Raw genomic sequence first — 14500 nt, 5'->3', positions numbered from 1 at the left:
AATAACAGGACGTTATGAATTGATGAACACTGATTTCGGAATAGCCGGGCGAACTAACAAATTCTTCATAATTAGGAACTATAAGGGTGGCCACTCCGTTACAGAGCCAACAGGCGAATAAATCGATTAATAATGCCATAACAGCCGCCAGGCTCTAATTCAATTTTGCATAAATGTCGAATGACGTAGCATTAGTTACCCGGCTAGGCGTTTAAAGTTAAATTAATTGATAATCAATAGTCGACGGAAATTATTAGGTAATTTGGATCGCAAGCCTAACGAAATGCAGAATGCTCTAATTAATTCGCGCGTTACTCAGAATCGGTAATTTCCCGCGAATGGGATCTAATACCATCCTTTATCATTAAAAACGCATTACTGGGCCGCTGCTCCTGCGTATCCCCGGACATTCTTCTCGTTTTTCTTTCCCCTCCGATTACATTCCTCCTTTTTCACAAACTTTAAATACTTTACTTTCACCGTTAACCTGTAGAATCTAAATCAGACCTTCCACAATCCAATTCACAAAGGTCACAATCGATACATTGTCATTCAACCAAGAACAACATCAAATTAAATCATTATTCCTCGTCTCACTTCTTCAAACCCAAGTATCCATAAAAATCAATTCCAAGCGCCAATTCACAAAAATCACAATCGATACATTATTATTCAACCAAGAATAACATGAAACCAAATCATCATTCCTCGTTCCACTTCTTCAAACTCAAATATCCACACAAATCTACAATTTGAAATATCAATTCTCAAGAACATTCATGCAAAACCTCATTCATCATAGGTTCCACCATATTTGCTTAACACAAAAGCTCCTTACAATCCAATAAAAGCTCACTCTACGCTTCCAACAATAAACATTTCTGCTTACGATCCTCGTGAAATCCTGTTTCAAATCATCCGGTTCCAATAATCAACACTAGATTCATGGAACGCGTCAATCTGATGCATATTAAATTTTAATAACAGTATTTACTAAACACATACCGATTTCGATTGATGCAACAACTCCAATATGTATTTTAATCGTTCAGTCGTCCAATCGTTCAGTCGTTCAATCGTTCAATTGTTCAATCTTCAAACTTTAACCTCCATAATCTAAATAAACGAATATCAAATTTCCGAACACAAACAAAACAAAGTGTAAATAAATCTCCACAAACCTACTGTTCACACGTTGATCGCCATGTCAGTCGCTATTGACTAACGCTTCTGAATGAAAACAATCGTAACATACAAGATAACCGATGTCAAATAAAACTGTTTAATAACATTTTAATTCCAAATAATTAATTATTGTCCCCGCTTTCTTTGCTACAAAAGAAAAACATCACGGGAATACGCTCAAGATTTTCATAGCGCTTAACGTGTCAATCTAAATTACATGTCAAGCTAAATTACATATCAATTCCTTAATTAACAGAAAAAAAGGAAACTGCGTGCTGCCCTCTCACTATTTACCGAATTAAATCATTTGTGTTAGTCTTGCAAACACAAAAATCTTATCTGAAAATGCCGACATTCGCCCGCAAAGAGTTAATGAAAGCCGGATAGAATTTCTCGTTCGCTCGTACAGTACTTTCTCCACGGGTTTGCCTCGAACAAACTTCTCCGGCGTGTCCCGTCGTCGAATTTTCATTGACAAGTCGCTCCGTGTCTCGGCGAGGCGTTGCATCCCGCCGCGTGCGTCGAATGCAACGAGCGCGCGGCGGTCACCGTTCGCATGTCGCGAAGGAACCGGGCGGACAGTCGTCGAGTATGCAAACGACATTCGCGTTAAAGCGGACCAACCGTGGGAGAGGGGACCAACTATTCCGAAGTTTGGCCGCGACGCGCTCATAACCGCGCGACGTTGCCGGCCAGATAGGAATATCCCGTACAGATTTGCATCGGACGTGCCGCACGGCGTTCACCGGGATTTCCTATCCAATTTCATACTTTTCACCTCGGTTAATTTATCAACGGGACGGACAATATTCGCCGCGCCCCGCCGCGAGCGTTCCGAGCGCGGGATTCACGGCGATAATTCCGCTGGGTCAATTATTAAAATCGAACCTAGCTCGATTTCAACATCACGCATCGGGATCCACTTTTACGATCTATTTTCCGGCTCCTGCCGATCAATCGAGGCTTTACAGTTTTTGGAATGGCTCCAGGAGGAAGCTCGATGCTGTCAGCGAGTTTGAAATGGAGCTGTTTTTATCGAGTTAGAATTTTTCTGTTTCTGTATATAATGAATGTACACCTGACCCTCGATTAACGCGAAAATCCCTTTCACGTGGGTTCGTTTTACAAGAGAAAAGAAAATATTGAAGAGAAAAGCTGGTATAAGCTTTAGAAACGCACATTTATTTCACATAGCTTAACAAAAGAAATAATAATGACATTGTAGAAAACAGAAGTATATTTTATTCGCTGTTGCTAAATTCGGACGCGTGAATTGAGATCGCGCGTAAAAGCTACACGTAAATAGCGTTCCAGCGTTTTAGCGTGAAAAAAGTCCGCGTAAATCGAGGATTAGGTGCAATGAAATGTTATTTTTAGGGATTAACGCACAACATTCTACATAGTTGAGAGTTAGCGAAAAATTGCCGATCTTTGTACTTTTGGATCTTGGATTCATTATGAAGAAGTTTGCACTTTCACTTGACGACCGATTTCTTCTGAGACGTTCTTGTTTCGTATAATACCTGGGAAAGTAGATATAGTTTTTGATTTTTGGTATTTTATGCTTGATGCTGGATGCGTTAGGGAAATTAACGTTGCTCGTTAATCGAAATCACAGAGTGGATGTAACATTTGGAGTGTGAAATATGGAGTGTGTATTTTAAGTGATGTTATATAACGGGTTTTCCCGTGTAGTTAGTGGAGAAAGAAGATTTCATCGGGAGCCCGTCGAGCGTCCAGAAAAGGGCGACAAATTGCAATTTGTCGGTACAAACAGGCCGTCGTAAACAATAGAGCTCGTCCTTTAATTTAACATGCAAATGAGAAACATTGTCGGCAATTTTCATTCACGCAGAGCTATAATCAATTGATTGTGCCCGGGCAGCGCGGCCCACTGCGAAAAAAGCTTCGAGTCGTCTGCCTGTACCGGCGGAACTGTTCACAAAGATTAATTAAATATTCTCGGCCGTGTTCGCCTCGCGAAACATCAAAATAGCTTTAATTTTCTGTGAAAAATAACCGATCGAAAATAACCGGAGGCTTTTTCGAGGATATACATTTATTGGCGGAATATCCATTGTTCTCGGAGGCCGAGTTATACAATATCTTCGATTGGCCGGCGTTTTATTAATAGAAGCGTCATTTGTTCGCGAAAATATGAGGTATTCTTTTCATCACTATGAATTTGATTGGTATATCTGTCGCGGGGAGAATAATGAAATTAACATACAAATAAATGATAATAGAAATAATTAATAATACAAATAATTGATAATTGAATGATTAGAAATACAAATAATTGAAAATACAATTGATTGATAATATAAATAATTAATAATACAATTGATTGATAACACAAATAATTCATAATACAAATAATTGATAATACAAATAATTCATAATGCAAATAATTGATAATACAAATAATTGATAATACAATTGATTGATAAAACAAATAATTAATGATACAAATAATTGACAATACAAATAATTATTAATATAAATAATTGATAATACAAATAATTAGTAATGAAAATAATTGATGATGAAAGTAAGACCATAAATAGTGAAAGAAATAAAAATTAATATAAAACCTTCTCGTTCTCGTTGTCGCGATTCAATGGCACTCGCGTCGTTAGAGCACGTTGAATTTGCGTCGAAGCCACTTTCGATCCGCTCCCGAGGAAATCGAGCAACAGGTTTTCTGTAAAAAGGTTTACCGTTAGCTGGCCACGAGTTATCGCTGACCCGAGTATGCCCGCAGTGACCTACACCACCCCTCAAAAATATTCTAACAATCTCTGATCGCAAATGGAAATATTCGTTCGTCCATTGTTCCCCGGAAAAACGAGGAATTCGGTCTAGTTTCCGAACCGAAAAAGATTTAATACTCTTTAGAGAAAAGTTAGTCAGAGAAGATACTAACTTTTATTCTGCGAGAATCTGTAACGTTAATATTTTTTGCGAGAAGAAAAATGAATTTCATAATACGTTCATTAAAAGGGAAGGACATGACCATTTCTATCAAAAATGACATACAAGGGGAATAATTGATAAGAAAGATTTTAATATTCCTATAAAAAGTAGTATGCAGCATTAATGCCATTATGAAGAAGGAACTTAATACTCTTTTTAGAAAAGATTGTACAATGTTCATGTTTGAATAAGAAGAGAAGTCGATATTTTTATACGAAACAGGATTTCTCGATGCTGGAACTGTCTCAGCTTTTCCATTTTCCATTTTTCTTTCTTCATTCTCAATTTTCTATCTTCTATTTTCCATTTTCCATTCTCAATTTTGAATTTTGAATTTTCAATTTTCAATTTTCCATTTTCCATTCTCAATTTTGAATTTTGAATTTGCAATTTTCAATTTTCCTTTCTTCATTCTGTTTTCTATTTTCCACTCTCAATTTTTCGTTTTCCATTATTCAGTTTGTTTTCTACTTGCCATTCTTAATCTTCTATTTTCCATTCTTTATTCACACTTTTCAATTTTCTGTTTTCCATTCTCAATTCTCAATTCTCAATTTTAAATTTTCCATTTTCTATTTTCAATTTTAGATTTTAAATTTTCCATTTTCAATTTTTCACTTTCCATTTTACATTCTTCATTCAGTTTTATATTTTCCACTCTCAATTTTCCGTTTTACATTATTTATTCTGTTTTCTACTTGCAATTCTCAATCTTCCATTTTTCATTCTCAATTCTCAATTCTCAACTCTCAATTCCCAATTTTCAATTTTCAATTTCCCATATACCTTATATATCTTCATTTTTCCTCGAGCCTTCTCTCCGATATCCCGAAAACCGCAACGGACAGGGCGACGTGAAGATTCGCGAATTACCCAACGAGTTCGATACAGCGCTCGTCTCGCAGCTTGCCCTGTCAGCTGAGTGCAAGTTTCCACGACTTCTAGGGAATAAACTTCCGAGGCCGCGTACGGTTCTCTTAAGATTCATCCAGCGATCCAGTGTCCCGACTTACATAATGCAGGCACGAACTTGACAATCTCGCGGATGAACCGCCACGGAACTGTTGATTGTTCCTTTCCAAAGAGCGCGGAGGCCTGAGACGCCCGCGAACTAGCCTCATTATGAACTCCTTCGGGTTTGTATCGCGTTATAAACGCATTTCCATGATCTAGATCAATTTTAGCCGGGAATCCTGGATGAGTTTTATGGTCCACGATAGTTCGTGGTTGATATCAGCAGAATTAGACTGCCATCTATCTGTTTGTTCGCTGAAGTTCGAAGTTATTTGACTGGAATTGTTGACGACTCAATACGGCCTCGTATATACTAGATAATACGATGACAAAGGTGATAAAGGTATTCTTTGATAACGGAACAATCACTCTTTTCAGGCCAATTTTAATTCCGTTGATGGTTTAATTGACAGTTTCGTTTAATTAGGAATCCCATATCTTCGGAGTTATTAAATCGGAAATAATTTTCTTATGTAACTATGCATAATTTCTAGGAGTCGCTCGTGTACCTATTGTTAAATTGAAAAAGATGATTAAAGAATGTGATATTGGAAAGTGGTTTCTTAATGGAAAGCATCGAGTTTTATAAAGATTCTTAGGAATCTGAATTTAATATAATATTAAGAACCAATTAACAATGGAATTAGGAACACGAGATCATTAATTGAGGAAGGAGACTTTCATAGTAGGTAGATCTGAAGTTAGGGGGGCCTAGGTTCATAAATAAACTGTAAAGAGTAGCATAGAGGAGTAAAATCCAAATTAAGAAGATTAAGATAGAGATTAGAAGGGGATTAAAGCGGAGTATAATCCAGATCAGAGAAACTAATGCTGCTTATCCACATGAGAGAAATTTCCGGTAATTTCTCTTCGCGGGAGTCTCTTGCCGTGTATCATCCGAAGAATAAGCTTGCTATGATAAATTTATTATAGATCACTGACAAACAATCTCCCGTAATCCCATTCACCAAATAATCGTCACCACGATAAAAATGACTTTAATAGTATATTAAGCTACTAAACAGTATATTAAGAATTTAATAATATATTAATAATTTAAATTTAAATATTGATATATTAAGAATTTAATAGTATATTAACAATTTAAATTTAAATAATTCTATATTAAGAATTTAATAATATATTAATAATTTAAATTTAAATATTGATATATTAAGAATTTAATAGTATATTAACAATTTAAATTTAAATAATTCTATATTAAGAATTTAATAGTATATTAATAATTTAAATTTAAATAATTATATATTAAGAATTTAATAGTATATTTGTTGGGCGCTCACAGCAGCGTCCTTACTTGGAGCTGATTAAATGAGACCGCTTGCTTCTTCGTTAGTGGAGTGTATTTTTCGTGTGTACAATTATGTCTGAACACTAAGACGCGCTTGTATGATGTGTATCGTTCGAAACTTTTGAGTTGTCTCTTTCGCTGGCGATCTGCGAGTCAGATCGTCAGCTCCGAAATTTAAGAAAACACCCTGATTGGTTATCGCCAAAATTGACAAGTCCCAATCAGGAGATTTCGAAATGAATTGTCTCCACCGTCGCTGCGCCCTTGGCGCGCCTAGTCTAACGAGGGTGGGGTGCTACCTAAGACATGCAGAGACTATGCTTTTAGCTTGGATACAAATTTCTTCCAGGCGAACCCCAGGTACCGAGTGTCCTTAAGATACCATTTGGTGGCCCTTCAGAAATATGCATTTATAACCCGTCGCTGGCTACCACATGCGGGTGAAAGGAAAGTTTTGGAATTTGATTTCAAAAGGCCAATGAGTATTGCCGCGATGTGCCGTCAAAATACTAAACAATAAGAGCCGTTTTTTGCCCCATGCTGTAAAGAGCTTAAGTATCTGCATTTGTCGACTCTATTAAGCCGTGACGGCTCAACAATATTAATAACTTAAATTTAAATTATGATATATTAAGAATTTAATAGTATATTAATAATTTAAATTTAAATAATGATATATTAAGACTTTAGTAGTATATTAGCAATTTAAATTTAAATAATGATATATTCAGAATTTAGTAGTATATTAATAATTTAAATTTAAATAATAGCATATTAAGAATTTAATAGTATATTAACAATTTACGTTTAAATTATGTTTAAATTAAGTTTAAATAAATAATATACTATTAAATTCTTAATATACTATGAATGAAACTGAAAACAAAACGGAAGAGCTATGATTACTGGGTATATTAATAATTTAAATTTTCCATTTTCGTATTACTACCGATACGTTGCTACACTGAAACCAACAGCCACAAAAAACCAAAATCCATCAGAACTCAAGCCGCTCAAATCGGGTCTCTCGATTGAATCACCCAACTGTGAACGCACCCTAAGGCCCATAAAGAGATTGAAACTGCTCAATTTTTCATTTCATCCCCAATTACTCTTGAATAACTTACCCATTCCCCACGGGGACGCGTCAGGTCCACTGTTTCTTATTCAATTCAACGCGACCGTTAATCCAACGCGATTATTGCTAATCAGCTTCCGCGCGAGCGGATCATTTACGCCCGTTATAAAACTACGTTATTATTATCCGCTCCCCCGCCGTGCCGCTTGCCCCGCCACCCCACCGGAACAACGATATTATTAGCCTGACTACTCTCTTGCGAAATTATACTCGGAAACTTTTTATTTTTTCCCTCTGTCCCTCCGCCCACCCTCCACACCCCCACCCCTCCCCGCCCCGTTTCGCCCTCCTTTTTTTTCCTTTCTTCCGACCGTGTTCCCGCGATGGAATATATTTTTAGACGACTTTCCTGCGCGACGCTTTCATCGAAAGAATGCCGGCCGCTTTTCCCATCGATCCTCGAACGGCCCCGCTCCATGGGAAAGTCGGGCAAGAAGTCCGTTAAATACTGTTTTCGCCGGCTGTTCCCGTGTCACGCGCCGCCCGGCTGATGGCTTTCGCGAATTATTTTAATGAGGTTTGTTCGAGACGCGTGCCACTCCGGGAAATCCGGCCGAACAAGTTAACTCGTTTTAAACCAAAATTGTCGGCTAATGAGTTCCAGCGTTACCGCGGCCGTGCGGGAACGTAAACAAGCGAATTCGTTTCGCTCTGTTTTTCTTTTGCCCGACGCGTCCGGGTCACGACGGTTTCAGCGACACTCGTCATTGCAGTGTTTCGCCGAATGCAATTTATCGAGCTTCGCGGGATATGAATCGAAAGGGTCTCGCGAATACGCGTCGCACCTTGCGTTACGACTTTCGTTAACACTAGAACTACAGTACCAATCAAAATGACTGGTTTCCATTTGTTTGTTTCGCAATTATTGAAATTTTAAAAGTATTCGATATTTGAATTGATCTTGAAGATAAATAGTTTCATTTGAATACTGTAATAAATGTCTGAAGAAACTGAGAGTAATCTATTGCTACAATTTTTATAGAGATTGCATATTAATCGTATCCTGTGATCCGTAGCTTTAGTGTTAATAAACGTCCGAATAATTTTTACTTCTTTGAGCAAAGTACAGTTTGTTAAATAAATAGAATTTGATGTTTATGTAAAATAGACCTGTATTATCGTATGAAGTTATTTTAATCCTTGGCACTCGAGAGACCTTTCAGTTGCCATTTGATTTGACCTAACAAAATTATGAAATTTAAAATTCAAAATTAACCTTTAACGATTGAAAGGCCACAATATAGTACGTGAAAGGAATGTAGTTTGTTGATCATGCACTGAAAAATATTCACCGTAATATAACGTCTTATGGACGAGTATTACAAAAAAATTAAGAGTTGAAATTTATATAATGTATCAGCATATGGAACGTCGAAATGAAATAGTTCTCTCACTGAATTTATGCAAGGTACTTCTTTATATTAGTTATAAAGAGATATGATCGATATTTCATCAGAAAGTAATGAATATTTGTTGCGAAAAGTATTCAAATAAATTTATACAATTATAAGTTATAAATTTCGATTTAACTTGAAAATATATTAATGTAATGGCTTGCGCTCGAGATTTCAGTAGCCGAAATTTAATCGGCGTGCAATGCGTTAATTCGCATTAATTTAACCCTTTCGGTCACGACGTCCTCATATAAGGTCGTACTAAATAAATTTTATTATTTGTAAACATCCTCATATTTTCACAACCATAGATTTTATTTCACAATGGTGTCAACCTCTTTTCAAATTATATTCACAAAATAAAACTAGGCACGTTCGAGTGGACTCAGGAAAAAATAATTCGCGAGAAGGTTAAAGCGTAACGATTGATGGACGAATAATATTTAATCAAACCTCAAAAGAACTGAATAACATTTGTATTCAAACTTTCTTTCAAGTCACCCTGTTCTGTACGGTATCAAACACCAGAGGAACGCCAGTAACACTGTCGATCTTCGTAATTACGTCGCCGCTCGGCCGAAGGAGAGCAGAAACGATTTAACTTCCGACGAATGTAGTCCTTTCAAAGTGCGCGGTATTTTCTTTCGCAACAAGTCCTCGCGTTCTTTTTGCCGCCCCTTCTTTTCCCGCCGGGTTCGGAGCTTCTTGCCGCGACCCGGCCCCGCTCTCCATTATGGAAATTCATTAAATCCGGCCCATTTGAATTCGCCGCTTCCACCGAATGCAAATTCCCGACGTACCAATTCCATAATTACTTTCGCATAATACGCATTTGTATGTATTGCAGAGCGGCGGCAAACAGCGGACGGTAAATCTTGCCGATCCCGCGGACAGCCAATAAGAATTCACGCGATCGCCGCGGCGCGCGGCGCGCGGCGCGTAATAAAATCGTCGTTCGTTATCCCGGCGGTGCTCCCGACGGAAAAACCGTCCCGATCCTATTAAGCTGTCGCGTGTAATTCGACTTCATTCGAAAGTCGTTCGATTACAGGATTTCCAGCGGTAATAATTAACCCGCTGCTTTGCTCGCCGGAATTATTTAATCATTAATTATTTACTCAGCGAACCATTCGTCATTGTTATACGAAACTCGCGTTGATTGTTCGGCGAACGTTAAAAATGCATACGGTTCGTTCCTGTTAATCAGGTTATGTATCTCGGTATTTATTGTATCTAAATTTCGAATTTCGAATTATTTCGAAAAATAATAAAGTTATTCGTGAAAATTCAATGATAAAGATCGAGGCGTGTTACCGCGAACGGCGGCGAGATGTCCGTGTCCCGCGGCGGGAAATTATTATTGCGCAACGACGGGCTAATTAACGTAACGCCGTGATTCAATTAATGTCCCGGGCTGACATTAGCAGTTTCATTGCGTTAACTCGGCCCCTGACATTGCGTTGTTAGCCGGTAAAACTGCGACAATGGCGGGCGTTGCGTACACGGAAGTTTCGTTGGAACTAGAGTTCGCAGAACCGGCGACCGCGATTTCGTAATTAAACGGGTGTATTTATAAATAACTAACGGCAGAAGTTTTCTCGATCGGAGGTTTTTCTCTGTTTCGTTTTTTGCCGAAAACAGAATTTGATACGGACAATACGGGAGTTTTATTGGATTCCATTTTCCGATCGGACCCGTTTATCTTCCCCAGATATACGTCTCATACGTGATCCGGGTCAAAGGGAAACTTTCCGCAATAGAAATCCGCGTACCGGTGAAATCTACAAATATTTCGATCGCGGGGCTGGAGGGGGAGAGGGATGGTTGGAAGTTCGAGTTCCCTCGTTGAACGGAAATTCTATTCCGATAAGGTACGGTAACAACGGTATCGGGGAGGCTCGATGCCACCCGGAATCAGTTAAACGGATGACAGGCTCGATCTACCCGCAACTAGAACAAACAACGTGCCATCAATATTGTCGTTATGGTTTCAGAAGTCTACCGCTGATCGATCTATAGCGAAACTTTGTTCGAGAAGTAGGCGTTCGACTTGCACTGGGAGGTTTGATAAGAATGTTCTTGTATTTAAAGTTGCTGTGTTACGAAGGCGGGGTGGCTTTGAAAAATGCTGCTCTCTAAATGGGGGAATGTTCGAATTGAAGGAATTTCTCTTGCGTCTCGTTTTACTTGCAATAGCAGTAAGAATAATGCAATTCAATCTGTGAATCTGGGAATCTGTGGATCTGTGAATCTATGAATCTATGAACCTATAGATCTATAGATGTATAGATCTATAAATCTATGAATATGAATCTATAGATGTATAGATCTATGAATCTATGAATCTGTGAATCTGTGAATCTATAAATCTATAAATCTATGAATCTATAAATCTATAAATCTATAAATCTATAAATCTATAAATCTATAAATCTATAAATCTATAAATCTATGAATCTATGAATCTATAAATCTATAAATCTATAAATCTATAAATCTATAAATCTATAAATCTATAAATCTATAAATCTATAAATCTATAAATCTATAAATCTATAAATCTATAAATCTATAAATCTATAAATCTATAAATCTATAAATCTATAAATCTATAAATCTATAAATCTATAAATCTATAAATCTATAAATCTATAAATCTATAAATCTATAAATCTATAAATCTATAAATCTATAAATCTATAAATCTATAAATCTATAAATCTATAAATCTATAAATCTATAAATCTATAAATCTATAAATCTATAAATCTATAAATCTATAAATCTATAAATCTATAAATCTATAAATCTATAAATCTATAAATCTATAAATCTATAAATCTATAAATCTATAAATCTATAAATCTATAAATCTATAAATCTATAAATCTATAAATCTATAAATCTATAAATCTATAAATCTATAAATCTATAAATCTATAAATCTATAAATCTATAAATCTATAAATCTATAAATCTATAAATCTATAAATCTATAAATCTATAAATCTATAAATCTATAAATCTATAAATCTATAAATCTATAAATCCATAAATCTATTAACATATAACACAAATCTATAATCCCATAATCCAATGAATCATAACCCAATAAATCACCAAATCCATTTGACCCCGAAATTCCACCAAAAGCCATACACCGCCTCCAATCAACAAACGAACATCAGACACCTACCACGGGTTCAACACGCTCGAAATCAGCCTCGGTGACATCGTCTATTCCCATCAGAATTAAAACCTTGTCGCCGGAACAATGGCCGAAGGACACGAAAGAGCTGCCGCTCGCGAAATTAGCGAGTCTCATCAATCTCCGTTCGATCGGGAGCGAAAGCCCAGCGGGCGGGAAACGTTCGGCAAACGGTAACCACTTCATCAGCGCGGATTAATCTGGTACCCGTTGCTTTCAGTGTCTCATTAGTTACATTAACACGGTGACATCCGCGAGCTGGTGCGCGGGGAAAGGCGCGGGCCGTGCTCGGCTCGATTGGGACGGGACGGGACGGGACGGGCCCGGCCGGGCCGGACAGTTTCCTCCGCGATGAATAATTGAAATCAGCCACGCTGCTCCAGCCTGCTCGTGAAAGTAGAGAGTCGGCATCGATCGATAGACTATCGCGGGCTTCGATAATTAGGTGAAAACATCGCTGCCACCCTCCCCCAGGCGTGGATTATCGATTGACAACGGCCACGCGCGCCTCTCCGTGTAAACCGTGCCACGCGAGTCCGTGGAAACACGTAAGGGACCGGTTATAACGTAATATGCGGCCCTCGTTACGTTACATTGTGCAATTATTATGTGGCGCGCTCGCTGTCCTCTGAAGTTCGGCTTCCCCTCTCACGGTCAGCGGTTCTCATGCGGCCTCAGGAACGAATCGCTCGAGAATTCAACGTTTGTCCCGGCTGTTTTCGGCCGGCGACAATGTAAATAGGGGATGATTATTAAGTCACCGGCTGACGTATGATGTTTAATTATCCACCGCGGCGGTTCTCATTCCGGCTGCTGTAATATTCTCTTGCCGGCTTCTACGGGATTCAACGCTTCCGTTGTTTAATCTACCGCTTAATGTGAATATTAAAGCAATTATCGCGCGCGATGATTTTCAGATTCTCTGCCAGTGCTCCTCAATATGCGATCTCTCCAGATTTTTCTCTGAATTTCCGTAGGGATCGATATATAATACTTCTACGGAATGATACGATATAAGCAGTGCAATCGATACACGACACTCCCAACGAAATTTTATTACTCCAACGGTTCTCATCCGAATCTCCGTCACGCCCACCCTTAGAACACCTAAACGAACGAGTGGCTCGAACGATCGCTCCGGGAGGGTTTCAGTGTAATCATAATCATACGTAATTGTTACGTTTCCATGTAAATATCTTCCACCGGGACCCAGCGACGTAAGCGTCGCTGTGCCGGTCCGCCGGCGCGAGTTAAATTGCTGTTTACGCACGCGGAGCTTCGGCGGGACGCAACGGCGGAATTTTAAACAATTTCAATATTGAAATTGTGAAGTAGATTCGATTAAATCGGAAATTGATTACCGGCTGAAATAGTGCCCGTTCTGCCGTGCCGTCCGCCTCTGCAGCCGTACTTTCCGCGAAAGTCAATTCGATCTCACGAAACAAAGGCCGTTATTAAATTTATTGTAGCCGGGCTATATTTTATTCGCGCCGCTCCCTCTTCGACACCAATACGGCGCCCGGCACCGGAGGTGTAACCTTTGTAATTCATCGTTTCGAACGTAATAAATCCGGTCGAATTACATTCGCAATCTGCGCGAGTTCCGCGCGGAAACCCACTGGGAAAAATCCGTTCGTTTAAAAACCGCTCGCTTTTTCAAACAATTCACACGGAAACGTTTATCACCGGTGCTACCTCGAAGCTTCCCTTCGCCCCCCCCCCCCCCCCCCTCCCGTTCGGTTATGGTGAAATATATTCGTCGAAGGACTTGTCGGATATTCTTGGCTCAATTATGTAATGAAGCCCGGTGTAGCGGCGCTGTTTGCCCCCAATACGTTCGACGTGTGTGCGGATTAGCGTGTACCAATATTAGCTGATTTGTCAAGCGACGCGAGGGCGTTTGTTTTGCCAGCCGGTATATTCGACGCGCGATTCTTCGCGGCGGGTCAGGATCGTTTTTCATTGCTGTAATATTTTCGGCGGAAAGTTTAGCCCGACGTCGTAAATTCTGGAACGGGTGTGGATGGATTTGTAGGGAAGCTTGGATATGAATGGAGAATGCTTGAGTGAACAGTTCTGAGTGCATGGGTCTGCTGCCTTGCCAGGGATTTCTCGTGGCCAAGAAAAGTGTTTCTATAAGAGAGAGGAGAAAGAGAAAGAGAAAGAGAAAGAGAAGGAGAAGGAGAAGGATAAAGAGAAAGAGCAGTTTTAAGAAATTGAAGGATAAAAGAGTTTGCGAGAATCAGTCAATGAGAGAGCATTGTAAAAGCTTG

The 14500-nt window shown here is 38.7% G+C and overlaps 1 protein-coding gene across 1 annotated transcript in view; it reads left to right on the top strand.

The window, feature by feature from the left end:
* The window catches only part of LOC116429544 (disintegrin and metalloproteinase domain-containing protein 10), a 334086-nt gene that overhangs the window by 91380 nt on the left and 228206 nt on the right, over positions 1-14500 (top strand). The window lies entirely within an intron of this gene.

This window comes from Nomia melanderi, chromosome 1 (genome assembly GCF_051020985.1).
Source record: "Nomia melanderi isolate GNS246 chromosome 1, iyNomMela1, whole genome shotgun sequence".
Classification (NCBI taxonomy): domain Eukaryota; kingdom Metazoa; phylum Arthropoda; class Insecta; order Hymenoptera; family Halictidae; genus Nomia; species Nomia melanderi.
Note: the sequence above shows the minus strand (reverse complement) of the source record. Positions and strands in the feature narration are given on the sequence as shown.